The following is a 15,018-nucleotide window of genomic DNA, read 5'->3' on the forward strand; positions in this document are numbered from 1 at the left end:
GACATCAACAAGGCAATTTTGTCCACACAACTGCTGCTCTCTGGATATTTTCCCTTTTTCAGACCATTCTCTATAAAACCCTAGAGATGGTTGTGCGTGAAAATCCCAGTAGAGTAGCAGTTTTTGATATACTCAGACCAGCCCCTTTGGCACCAACAACCATTCCACGTTCAAAGACACTTAAATCCCCTTTCTTCCCCATTCTGATGCTTGCTTTGAACTTCAGCAAGTCATCGTAACCACATCTAGTTGCCTTAATGCATTGAGTTCCTGCCGTGTGATTTACTTATTAGAAATTTGTATTGCCAAGCAATTGAACCGGTGTACCTATTATTAATACATACATACATACATACATATATATATATATATATATATATATATATATATTTTTTTTTTTTTTTTTTTTTTGGGGGTAAAAATTAATTGGAGGACTGAGCCCTGCAAACAGCAGAGGACAACCTGAGGCAGTGGAACGACAGCAAATAAAAATTTTCATTCCTGACAGTAGGCCTTTTACAGACATAAAAAAGCAAGATCTTATAGCAGAGCAAATATAAAATCAGACTGGCTTGGGGCAGTTTTTTTATTACATTTCAAAAAGTAAAAGTTTCATATATTCTAGATTCATTACATTTAAAGTAAACCATTTATTTTTTTATTTTTTTTATTTTTTTGTATTTTTTTTTTTAGATTAAAGCTTGCAGGTCATGAAAGTAAAAAGAAAACCTAATATCAAAATATTAGACTATTTCCTAAGATTAGTAATTATAAAAAAAGGATTTGCAAAACAGAAAAGTTCAAGTTATGCAAAGTTATGATTAAAAGTATCTTCATTTGTGCACTCCATAATTGGTCGGGGCTCCTTCAGCACAAAATGAAGGCATCAGTGAGGTGTGTCATTGAAGCGATCATCCTGTGGCACTGCTGGGGCACTATTGAGCCATCGACTTGTCTTTATTGTTGAATCGACTGTTTATCATCTTTCTCTTGAAAATATCCCATAGATTCCTTATGGGCTTATGGTGCTAAAGTCCTGCTGGAAAAGGAAATCAGCATGTCCATAAAGCTTGAGTCAGCAGATGGAAGCATATAATGCTCCAAAATCTCCTGGTAGATGGCTGCATTGACTTTGGTCTTGATAAAACACAATGGACTAACACCAGCAGACGTCACAGCAAATTTGTTGGAAGCATGAATTCTGCGCTCTATCAGAAAATCCTGAAGGAGTATGTCCAGCCATCAGTTTGTGACCTCAAGCTCAAGCACACTTGGGTTATGAAGAAGGACAATGATCCCAAACAGAGCAGCAAGTCTACCACTGAATGGCTCAAGAAAAACTTAATTAAGGTTTTGGAGTGGCCAAATTTAAATCCACACTTAAATCCGATTGACATGCTGTGGCATGACCTTAAACTGTCCATTCATGCTTGAAAACCCTCCAATGTGGCTGAATTAAAACAATTCTACAAAGAAGAGTGGGCCACAATTTTGGTTTGGTTTGGACAGACGTTTGCCTTATAATTGTTATTTCTGCTTTCTCTTCTATTTAGTTTCATGTCTTTCAATGCGCAATGGAGAATGACATAATTGTGCGTAAAAGTTGTTGGAATCTTTTCAGATTAAGCAGTTGTTCTTTCTCCTGTTTATTCACATTTTCTTTCTCATTGTATTGCCACATATTTCTTTTTTATTGAACTGCATTACTGCCTCTTATAATTGACTCATACCTGAATCATAACTGACAAATAACATATAAATGGATTTTACTTAATGTTAAAAAAGTTTTATTAACTTATACAATGTATTATGTTCACCCACTTTCATCATAAAACATTGCAAACTACTTCATACATTTATATATAAATCTAAAGGGACTTTTATTTGTAGATGGTATAAATGCTGTCAACATATGCAATTTTTTTTTTTTTTTTTTAAGAACACTGATTACTGATTGCAGCATAAATAGTAATAAAAAAAAAAAAAAAATCTATACTTCTTTGGTAATTTTGTATTTTTGCAGTGCTCTAACTGGTACCATATAAAAAAGTGAAGCATATACAGTAGCATTTTATTGCAGTAGCTCCATCACTCTCAGGACAAAAAAAAAAAAAAAAAAAAAAAAAAACAAGTACAAAAGATGTCATTGGGGTGGTACTTTTTCAGCAGATTGTCCTTTTTAGAAAAAAATACCACCCCAGTGACAGCTTCTGAACCTTTTTTTCTTAGAGTGTATGGTAAATGAAAATGTAATGTTTTGTGTCACTCTGTGTGCCATTGTTTGACCCTTGCCTGTTTTATGACCATGCCTTTAAATAAAGCTTTGCAAATAGATCTGCACTACCTCTCGTCTCTATTGTCCCATTACAGTTGCAGTGGGGAAGTGGTGCAGCTACATTTTCTGTGAAAAAAAAAAAACAAACCAAAAAAAAAAAAACAGCATCAACAACAAAAAAACAAAAACCTTACCCTTTACATTAATAGTATACATTAAAATGTCCATGTACATTTACTCCTACCATTTGGAATGAGAATTCTTGTGAGGTATATTGCAGCACTCATTCATGTGTTTATATTACAGAGAGGGAATCAACAATTAGCTCAATAATAACAATAATTCTGTAGAAAAATATGTTCTGTTTTTGATTTCAGGCTAATTTTGAGGAATAACTTCATGACAACTCTCCATATAAATGGTTTACTATGGAAACATCTCATTTTGTGACTCTGTTTCTTATTTTGAACTTTATTGTGTGTTAACTTCTCATGCAATCTGACAAATTACAATAGCTATTATTGTATACATATGTTTCCAATTGCATACGTAAAAAAAACTCTATTAAAAAAATAAAAAATGCATATCATCCATTTTGTTCATGAAAAACGAAAGAGAAACCCTGAGGCAAACCCTGACGGTGACAGTTGTGTGTGACATTTAGTGTGTGCGACTCACACAGGATATTGTTTTTCTGTTGGTGTGGGTAAACTATAAAGATACAGAAGAGAACAAGAGTTGTTTCCAAGTAGTTAGAAACACGTGGTGGAACTCAACAATGTGGTTAGGTGCATTTTAGCACAAGCTTGCAAAATAAATATTTTGTGGTGAAGTAAATACTAAAGAAAAAGAAATGTATTTCCTACATTAAATAATTTAGTTCAGGCAATAATTAAATTATTATATAATTTAATAAGTAAATTATATAATATATAAATTATATATTTCTACTCCGTTTAAGCTGTATATTTTACTTGGAATGGTTGTTTTGTTTACAATGATTCTTTAAATATCAAAGTTATGATCCTGTTGTTCGCATCATTTTCACTGCTTTTGAGTTGTATTTCAACTGTTTTATTGTTGCTTCTGTTGCTAGATTTAGATTTAGATTTAGATTTATTTGCTTTTTGACTTCTGGAGTTCATTTTCTACTCAAAATGACAAATTGATGCTAACACTGTCCACTGATTGTTACTGTCATTGTGTATTTGTGTGCCAAGTATTGAGGTCTCTGTATTAATTTGGGTAGTAACTTTATTATGTAGACGTGTTGTCTTAAAAAAGCATCCTAAGCTGTTTGCTTACTGTACATGTTTGTAAGTGGAAAACATACTTTCATTGCATTTTTCTAGTGCTACATTGTTAGTATTAAAGGGACAAACAAACCTTTTTGAAGCTTCCAGTCAATTGAACCAATTGCTTCACAAAAAGTTTCACTGTTATGATGTTCTCAAAACTCCTCACCCTGGTAACGCTTGCTGGTCAAAAGTATAATGGCAACAAAAACTTAGGCTAAAACATTCATTTAAAATGGCTTTTAATGTTTTATTGAAAGTATAATACATAGAATTCCATAACATTAAGTATATTATATAATATGTGTTTTTTAAATATTTTATATTCAATTTGCAGGGCTTGCTTTGATTGTTTTATGGACAGCTTCTATATAGAGGCCCGTAAGAAACTATTAACTACTTGTCCATCTTTTAATTACACAAATGTCTCATGAAAAATGTCTAAAACTGATTAAACTAATCCAAGATCAGGTAAAAACTAAAGACGCTGGTTCAGTGGTTCACCGCTGGGGGGTGATCTCAATGAACTTGTATGATACACGGGTTCACAGAGATCCCCTCAAGCGGCAAACCATTGAAATTCAAAATGTTATGAAACTATTATAACATAATGAAGCCTCATTTCCTGAAATCACATGTCACGTGTCAGTTTGATGCGTGCTCCAAACCATTCTTTCGAAACAATTGATTCACATACGTTTCAAAGCTTCTTGACGTGACTGAGCGAAACGTACTTGAGGATTGTGGAGTTAACATAAAAATTTAAATAGTAGAACATACTCATCTGGTCATGTTAAATTAACTTACTTTCTTTGTTAATAGTTAGGGCTTGCATAGACTAGTCGAGTAGTCGAGTGATCGACTACTTCAATCACTAGTCGGCGCTGTCGGAAACAATCCACTAGTCGAGCATGCATTAACCATATGCGTACAAAGGGTTTGCAAGTACGACATGAATTTTAGGATTACAATATTGCGTGAAGCTGTTAATTTCTATGACCTTATCTATGTTGCATGTAAAATTAAAACGTAAATAGGGGTGTGCCTGAAGCCGAATACCTAGCTATTCCGAGTGGCATGGAGAATGGCTTCAAAAATGAATAATAGACAAGGAATAATTCTGCCTTAATACTCGGCTGAAGCTCGCACAGTCTGGAGTTTGCTAGATAACAGGTGAGTCAGGGGATCAACGCAATATTATACAGAGAGCTCTAAAGTCACGAGTATGAAGTGAATGAATGTAAACTTTGAGTGAAAAGAGCACAAATCAAACACAGCATTGCCGTTGTCTCTCCGTGCATCTCTCAGAAATCAGAGCTTGGCAATAATAATATCACCTATAATAAATCATCATACATGTTCTATTGCAATCAGACAGCTGCGTTGCGCGTCTCAGGCTCTCAAAAACAAGTTCTATAATTATCAACCTAGATATGGATACATTTTCTATTTGGCCTACATGTTTGCATGTTTATCTTTTGCTGGTTTGCGGGGCACACGCACATTTGTTTAGTGAAGTTCACTCAACATTAAGACTTGCTTAATGAGGTCATGTAATGAAAAGTGTGCATTGAATTTATTCAGTCGTGTTCAAATGATCACTAAACGTTTGTCATGACATCTCTCTGCTTGCATGATAAATATTATTTTAGAAATGTATAATCATTTTAGTTTAACACGGCATACTTGTTCAGTGATAAAAAAAAAAAAAAAAAAGATAGCCATAACGGTCTTATCAAGCACTGTACGACGTTGTATCCGACTGCAGATACGAAAAATGTTCTGATTGTTACAGACACAATATGTAATGTAATGTCAATATGTAATGTCATAATACTTTTGACAATTTATATTTGTAATTGTTGCATAAGGCTATGAATTAATAAGCGTTTATTGATAAAAAAGCTAATTAATTAATGTCTTTTCATTTACAGTAGTCGAGTAACTCGAGTATTTAAAAAAAAATTGACTAGTATAAATCATATATATACATATATATATATATATATATATATATATATATATATATATATATAGTGTTTTCTGTGTATTTTGTCCTAAGTTACTTTTTTACCTTACTACAATTTTGTGATGAAAACAAACTGCACAAATCAGAATAGATTTTGTATTTGTTTTGTAAAATACAATGAAATCAAGAATCTATGATTTGTTCATTCTCTTTAACTTTTATTTAATTGACAAAGGTACAAAAGAGAAAAGATTTTCAAAGTATCAATGACCAATTCCAAAAAAGTTGGGACAGAGGCAAAATAAAAAGTGAAACAGTTAGAATATCCAAATAAAATGGATTTAAAGCAGTCCACAGTAATCAGGTGAATTGGTGATAAGTGAGAGTATCTATCACGTTTGGGTGTTAGGAGTGCTTCGGTCTTTGCAAGCAAAGCTGGATCATGGGTCATCACTTTGTTCCTACTTTAATGAGAGAAGCTGTAAACAATAAAAATAAAAAATAAAAACACTTTTCTCAATGCAAAATCCCACATAATTTCACAAACTACCATGCATAATATTGTGAAAAGATTCAGGGATTACAGAGAAATCTCAGTAGGCTTAAAACAGGACAAATATTGAATGTGCATGACCTTTGAGCACTCAGATGGTATTGCATAAGAAACAGTCATGCTGCAGCGTTAAATATAGCCACATGGGCTCAGGAATACTTTGGGAAACCACTGTCACTAATAGCCTGCCACTGCATCAAGAAATGCAACTTTAATTTCTGTTACTCAAGGAGAAATTCTGTGCAGTGATGCTGCTTGGTTCTCGGGGCTGGAGCTCCTCTTAAGAGCGCAATAGTGTGCTGTATTTCTCAGAACAAACGGATCATCCAAACTCTTACCAGCAACAGATGCAAAAGCAGATCTCTGTCAGCAGTTCAAATGGCATAGGTGACTGGCATATGTGCATACCATTGACATAGAGGCATATATTTGAATCACACAAAGACATATACTGCCATCAAGATGACTTCTTTCATGGGAAGTCTGTGGTTATTAGATCAAGACAATGTCAGGTCTCATGTCTATCTGTGTGTGCTACAACAGGGGTTCCCAAACTTTTCCATTCCACGACCCACCTAGACAATGGTAATCTATTTCAAGACCCACCATTTCTTATATTTTATATAAAAAAAATAAAATAAATAAATGGTAGACATTACTTTAAGCCTAATCTTACTTAAAAGTTTGATGACAGAAATTAAGTATTTAAGAAAAATACCCATTTTATTTTAGACTACAACTGAAAAATTTCACTAATAATATTTAAGTTTGAATTCTTGCTTAGACATTAAAATATGTATTGTCCATAAAAAAAACGTGAAACAGGCTCGCTCCAGTGAACTATAATCTGCGCTGCTGTGTTTTGTTGCAGAAAATGCATTCATGATCCTTCTGTGTGTGTCTGCGAGAACGGAGCACAATCCAACACTTTTTTTAGAAAAGCATAAGAAGCAAAGCAGAACTATCTAAAACAGTTTGGAGATTAAAATAATTGTGAAATAGGTAAAAAAAAAAAAAAGTAAATAAACTCCTTCCCGAAGGAGTCTGCAGCCTAGGATGGGTTGGAGTGAGTTCATCTGTCCCCCCGGCAACTCACTCCAGCCCACCACCTCGAGGATCCTCGTCGGCAGTCTCCTTCGCCCTGCTCGAATGCACGGCGGATTCAGTCCAGCGGCGAGGGATCTTCGGCAGTGTGTCCCTCCTTCCTTCCAGGCTTCGGCACCAGTGTAACACATGAAAAACTTCACAATCACAGAAAGAAGTAAGCGGGAACCAGTGGACAATCAAACAATGTTTTAATAACCAAATAAACCAAATAAACGACAAAACAGCCCCTCGCAGAGGACTGCAGTGCACGAACAGAAGCCTAACAAAAGATAAATCCCTGGCCAGGTTCTCTCTCGTCCTTCACTGTCATTGCTCCTCTTTTGTATCCTTCCGATCTCCTCCGTGGGACTCGAGACTGGTGAGTTGAGCAGGTGTCGCTCATTTCCCAATCACTCCACCAGCCTTCTTCTGTTCCCAAGGCTCTCGGCCCCGCCCCACTCATCACATTTGTGCAGCCCTAGACTGAACTGAGGGAGTGTTTTTCATGGAAATGCAAATTTAGCCGCAGCCAAGGGACTTTGTGCCACCCAGCTTGTTCCATTCTGTGACCCACAAGTGGGCCACGACCCACAGTTTGAAAACCCCTGTGCTAGAAAACTGGTTTCATACACACAGAGTGAAAGTGCTAGACTGGCCTGCCTGCAATTCAGAGCCGTCTCCTATTAAAAAATAAATGGCCCCTCATGAAAAGGAAAACAACGTCCACTGTTGAGCAGCTGAAGTCTTTAAACAAGAAAGATTGGGAAAAAAATTTCTTGCAAAACTTTTAAACTTAATTTTAACCATTAGGATCATCAGTTTTCATTAAAAGTAAAGTTTATGTGACAACACACTTCTGTCCCAACTTTTTGGAGCGTGCTGTGGCCATCAAAATTAAAATGTTGATATTTATAAAATTAAATTCAATTGGTCAGTGATTTTTTTTTTTTCCAGCTAAATAAAGATTCAGTAGAATTAACTAATCAAAGATTGTTGATTTTGATGCATTTTAGAAAATGTCCCAACTTTTTAATTTGAGGTTGTAGTTTGCAAATACCCTGACTAAGGTCTGTGGAGTCTACTCCTTTTTTACCCTATAAATCCTACATACGACTCATATCTTATATTGTCACTTCTGGATGGTGCTCCTTGTGATGATTCATTTTGAATTTACATTGTTGAATCTCACCTTACCTTAAATTTACATTTAATCATGCAGCAGACACTTTTACCAAAAGCAACTTTACAAATGAGGACAATGGAAGTGTTCAAAAACAATTGCTCTAACAAGTAAGTCTTATACAGTACACAAAGCAAGGGTGTTTTCTTATTATTATATAATGAAAAGTGGACAGAAAATAAATATAATTTTAAGTGCTAGTCTCAGAGTTTTTTTTTTTTTTAACAATAATTAAAACGAAAACAACTGCAGTGGATAGAATAGAAAAATGATAGAGAGTGCTAGTGTTAGAGGGTCAAGTGTACATGGCAAATTGTGAATAAAAACTGAATGCGATGATGTGTAAGTTTCAAATTTCAATATTTTATTCAGAATACAACATAGATGACATCAAATGTGTAAACTGAGAAAAAAATATAATTTTAAGGGAAAAAATAAGTTTAATTTAAATTTCATGGCATCAGCACATCTCAAAAATGTTGGGACAAGACCATGTTTACCACTATGTGGTGTCCCCTTTTCTTTTTATAACAGTCAGTCTGCAAACATCCGGGGACTGAGGAGACAAGTTGCTCAAGTTTAGGAATATAAATTCTTGTCTAATACAGGCTTCTAGCTACTCAACTGTCTTGTCGCATCTTCCTCTTTATGATGTGCCAAATGTTTTCTATGGGTGAAAGATCTGGATTGCAGGCTGGCCAATTCAGTACCAGTATCCTTCTTCTACGCAGCCATGATGTTGTAATTGATGCAGTATGTGATCTGGCATTGTCATGTTGGAAAATGCAAGGTCTTCCCTGAAAGAGACAACGTTTGGATGGGAGCATATGTTGTTCTAGAACTTGGATATACCTTTCAGCATTGATGGTGCCTTTCCAGATGTGTAAGCTGCCCATGCCACACACACTCATGCAACCCCATACAATCAGAGATGCAGGCTTCTGAACTGAGCACTGATAACAACTTGGGTTGTCCTTGTCCTCTTTAGTCCAAATGACATGACACCCCATTTTTCCAAAAATAACTTTTCAACAATCAACTTTTCAACAATCAACAATTTTGATTTTGATTTATCTAACCACAGAACAGTTTTCCACTTTGCCCCAATCCATTTTAAATGAGACTTGGCCCAGAGAAAACACCTGCACTCCTGGATCCTGTTTAGATATGGCTTCTTTTTTTTTTACCTTTAGAGTTTTAGCTTGCAGCGGGGAATGCCACGCTGGATTGTGTTCACTGACAATGTTTTCTGGAAGTATTCCTGAGCCCATGTTGTGATTTCCATTACAGTATCATTCCTGTATGTGATGCAGTGCTGTCTGAGGGCCTGAAGATCACAGGCATCCAGTATGGTTTTCCAGCCTTGACCCTTACGCACAGAGATTGTTCCAGCTTCTCTGAATCTTTGGATGATATTATGCACTGTAGATGATGATAACTTCAAACTATTTGTAATTTTTCTCTGAGAAACTCCTTTCTGATATTGCTCCCATATTTTTTGCAGCAGCATTGGGGGAATTGGTGATCCTCTGCCCATCTTGACTTCTGAGAGACACTGCCACTCTGAGCGACTCTTTTTATACCCAATCATGTTGCCAATTGACCTAATAAGTTCAAGTTCAAGTCTGCTTTATTGTCAATTTCCACATGTACAGTACATACATACAGAGAATCGAAATTGCGTTACTTTCAGACCCCCAGTGCACACAGATAACATTAACAAAGCCTAAAAAATAACTAGATCAAATATAAAATGTAGATACAACTATACAATAAGGGAATGATAAAAAAGACATATAATAAAATTAAAAATAAAGTTAAATAAAGCAGCGCAAGGCAAATGACAGATATAGTGCAAATCAATGAAGTTAACAACAGTGCAGTTACAAGATTTTTTAGTGCAAAAAAAATCACTTATTAAAAATATCTTATTAAGTCTGATTAAAGTGACAAGTGACCAAGAGCAGTTATTTTATTTAACTGACTGATGAGGTAGTGGAATGACGTCAGTTCCATGTCGAATGAGGTAGTGAGAAGACCAAATGCTGCACAAGTGATATTAGTGCATGCCATCATATAATCAGTGTTGTGCCTGAACGCGTTCATTGAAGGATAGTTCATGAACTCGTTCATATTTTGGGCGGACGTGAACTGAACGTGCTGTATTAATGCCTGATGAACGTTACTGTCAACTCGTTCATTCTGATGTCTGTGAACGGCACGCTCTCTCAGGTTAACTTCGTTCAATAGGGTGCCAGATTTCTATAGAGCCTTCCAGGCGAAAAGTCGGCTAAAACACACCGTAAACGGGTCTTAATATATAGCGGAAAAACACCCAATCTGGCAACACCAGCCACCAGTGTCGCACCACCGTCCGCCGCATGCGTGACGCGTCATCAAAAAAAAAAAAAAGGCATCGAGGTGACAGCAGCATGTAGCAAGAAGGTGTATGATCATTTAAAAGAATTTTATGATGTTTATGACAAGGTCGGTGAGAATGGGAGACAAAGCATTAAAGCAACAAGGGGGAAGTGCTGTCCCCTCAATGCTAATGTAAACCCTGGTTCGATAAGGATTCAAAATTGGATATGAAGATGAAATCTGACGCATAGCTTCATTGTTAAAACTGATAAAATAATTGCTGTCTGTGATTCTATATGGGCTGTTGCAATAATTTTGAAAAATATAGCTCGCAGCAACATATGGAAAAAAAGAACTATGAACTAGTTCATTTTTGGAACTGTGTGAACTTAGTTCAAAATTTTGTAGTTTGAACTATGAACTGAACTAGTTCATTTTAAAATTTGTGAATTGAACTTTGAACTAGTTCATGTAGAAAGTGAACTTTCCCAACACTGCATATAATTAGTGTGCGTGTGTGTGTGTGTGTGTGGGGGGGGGGGGGGGGTTCATCGTTCAGTGGTGCCTGGGGAAGAAGAGGGGAGGGGGGGGCAGGTTTGGGAGGGAGTTCAGCTTCCCGACAGCCTGGTGGATGAAGCTGTCCTTCAGTCTGCTGGTCCTGGCCTGGAGACTCCGCAGTCTCCTCCCTGATGGTAGCAGGCTGAAAAAGCTGTGTGATGGGTGAGTGAGATCACCTGTGATGCAGAGGGCTTTGCGGGTGAGACGTGTTCCATAAATGTCCTGGAGGGAGGGGAGAGAGACACCAATGATCTTCTCAGCTGCTCTCACTATGCGTTGCAGAGTCTTTCGGCAGGACGCGTTGCAGGCGCCATACCACACAGTGATGCAGCTCGATAGAATGCTCTCGATGGTGCCTCTGTAGAAGGTGTACATGATGGGGTGTGGGGCTCTGGCTCTCCTCAGTTTGCGGAGGAAGTAGAGACGCTGTTGTGATTTCTTGAAATAATAAGTTGCAATTTGGTCCTCCAGCTGTTCTTTATATATACATATTTAACGTTTCTGGACTCATTGCTACCTGTCCCAACTTTTTTGGAATGTGTAGCTCTCATGAAATCAAAAATGAGCCAATATTTGGCATGACATTTCAAAATGTCTCACTTTTAACATTTGATATGATATCTATATTCTATTGTGAATAAGATATATGTTCATGAGATTTGTAAATTATTCCATTCCTTTTTTTACTCACAATTTGTACAGTGTCTCAACTTACCTTATGGACAGGGCTTGACATTAACTTTTTGTTGCTCACTAGCCAATGTGGCTAGTGGTTTTCCAAAGTTACTAGCCACACAGCATTTTTTTGTTGTTGTGAAATTACCTGATAAGCTTGACTATGGTGTGCTAATATTTACTTGAACTAGATTTACAACTCTTTTAAATGTAAAGCCACTGTACACACCCAAATCAAGGCTATATAAATTTATAACAATACAGGTCATTATCATTAGCTCTAATAAGTTGTGTGTAAACCACTGATCTATATATATAACTGGATCGCTCATCGCGTTCTAAACTGCCAACAGACAGTGAAGCCACCGGAAGTGTTCGATCCGCCATCTTACTAATCCCTACCAGCAGAGAGCACCACTGAGTTACATTCAAACCGCTGTCCTAAAATAACTCGATTTGAAGCTGATCAGTCAAACGGGACTAGTTTTTATGTTATGTGTAATAAAGTAATGTTTACTTCAGATGTTATCTGCAGTGTTTATGGTCTTTTGGGATAGGATAAGCGATATATTTTAATCATGTAGGTGTGTGTCTGCTGCGCGCTGACGACAGAGGTAACGTAGCTGATCCAACACAAAAATGGCTTATTTCTTTATGAACAAAGTTATTCAGGAATTATTAAACGAATGAATTAGTATCAGAAATGGATTTTAATATATTACAATGAATTCTACAATTATGTTGTTAATATTTCTGTATATAGTCAGTTATTTCTCTGAATAAATAAACTAATAAACGCACACTTTGTAGTTTGTTGTATGTGTTTAGGTTGTGTCCTTCTGATGTTTATCATGTTTATGATGCTCACTACTGTAATGAACGTAGCTTTTTAATAAGTAGGGGAAATAACCCTTTACATGCCTAGGGTGTTCGCATTGTAATGATATACAGAGATACTTCATATTTATAAACACTGACTTGTTAGGTGAAGTTTTCTCATTAAAATCATACAAATTCCTATTAATTCAATGGAACTTTTTCGCACACTAGGGATTACCAATATGGCGGCGTGGCGGCTTCACTTTAATGACATCATGAGCAATCCAGTTCTATATTATAGATCAATGGTCTAAACTCATTCTTAAAATAAAACCATGTATTAAGATAAAGACATAAAAAAGTAGCTTCTTATTACATAATAAAATTGGTGCATGGATGTAGAAGGTTAATTTAAAATATAAAAAAACTAAACTGAAAAAAAAACAAAACAAAAAACTTTAGCAGTCACTTTCTGTTTAAATATTAGAATCAGACTCTGAATGAATTTATTGAACCACACTGAGAAATTATTTGTTACAAGTTGCAATGGAAAGTAGGTCAGTCGAAAAATGCATGCCATGGTTCGGACAAAGTTCCTTTTATCTTCATTAAAATTTGAGGGGAACGTTCCTCTCATCATAAGGAACACATTTCACTTTGTGTCATTTTTGCGCTCAGGCCCTAATAATGACTACTGGTTAGGTTGCAACCCTCTACGGACACCTTGGTAATTGAATCGCCATTGGCTAGTAAATATTTTAGTTTACTTAAAAGCTGAAGACTTCCATAGGAACGCTGTTATTCTGACAGGAAAATACAACAAAGACTATTGTTTAAATGTAGCGAGTCAATTCAATCACTCTCTCTCTCTCTCGGTCTCTCTGTGTGTGAGAGAGAAAGCGATGGCGATTTGTGCGCCTTCACACTAGAGTTTAATACAGGTGGCTGCGTATCCATTGAGATGAACTGAGAAATATCACAGATCGCTTGACGGAGAGTGAAACTGTAGTGCTTTGCGAGGGGAAAATATATCTGTGCTAAACTTATACTTAGCCTCCAACTCACACACTGGCAATTATTCAACCCGCCAAAATGGCTAGTTGGAGTCACTGTGTTACCTGCCTCGAGCAAAATCCACCCGCATTTGGTGGGTTGGCGGGTGTTAATGTCAACCCCTTCTTATGAACATGAAACAGAAACAAAATGTATTCAAATGTTCACACCCACAACTTTCACTAACACCACAGCTAACTAACAAGATAATGACACTATTTCCTTTGTGTCCTTTCCTTTCCTTTGCTGCAACTGTAAATTTAATTAAAGAGCAACTGTTCATTAATTTGAAGCAAAACATTGCCTGTAAGTGTGTTTGTGTTTTCAGTGCTAGGATGGACTCTTTTGTGCCTGTCACCCTACCTGGACAAGCAGGTTAGAGAATGGATAATGGATGGATATTTCACTGAGAAAACACTGCTCACTTTATGATTCATTTTTATTCATGACAATGCTGCAGCAGTAAATGAAAATGTGCGATATTACAAAAATCCAGGTTGCCCAACTGTCTTTTACCTAAGAGGAAAGAGAAGGTGAATTATTGGATATTATCCAAAAATAAAAGTAAACAAAACCTGTTACTCTGTAAATATATAGTCTTTGCAAGCTGGACAATATACTGATGTCAAAAATGAAAGTGTAAGTGAGAATTGTGAAATAAAAAGTTGCAATAGCCTTTATTTTTTCATTGGCAGAACATACTCAAACTGTTTCTGAGTGACCTATCCATTTAACTCCGCCCAGTGTTCCATTGCAAAACATACACGCACCAGTTAAACTTCTCTATAAAAGAGAGCTGAACACTTGAACACATCACTGAGAGGAACTTACTGGTAAAGAATTGACGTAGCAATGCAGAACTACTCAGCGCCCGGGGGGATCCCGATGCAAGATAATAGAGCCTACTCTGCCCAGCCAGTAACAGTGTCCATGCCTGACCAAAGAGTCAATGATGACATCATTTTCTCCACATTCAGTCTTCACTTCTGTAATCCTTGCTGTCTTGGGTTTGGGGCCTTTTACAACTCAATAAAGGTAAGCAATATAAATATGTGCAATTGTGTAACTGTCCTGCTGATTTACAAGTACCTTACATGTGTTTTGTCTGTCAGGCCAGGGACAGCAGATTGCTTGGAGACTTCCCAATGGCACGGTCCTATGGCGCCAATGCTCGCCGCCTAAACATTGCTGCCG

This window comes from Carassius gibelio, chromosome B3 (assembly GCF_023724105.1).
Source record: "Carassius gibelio isolate Cgi1373 ecotype wild population from Czech Republic chromosome B3, carGib1.2-hapl.c, whole genome shotgun sequence".
Lineage (NCBI taxonomy): Eukaryota > Metazoa > Chordata > Actinopteri > Cypriniformes > Cyprinidae > Carassius > Carassius gibelio.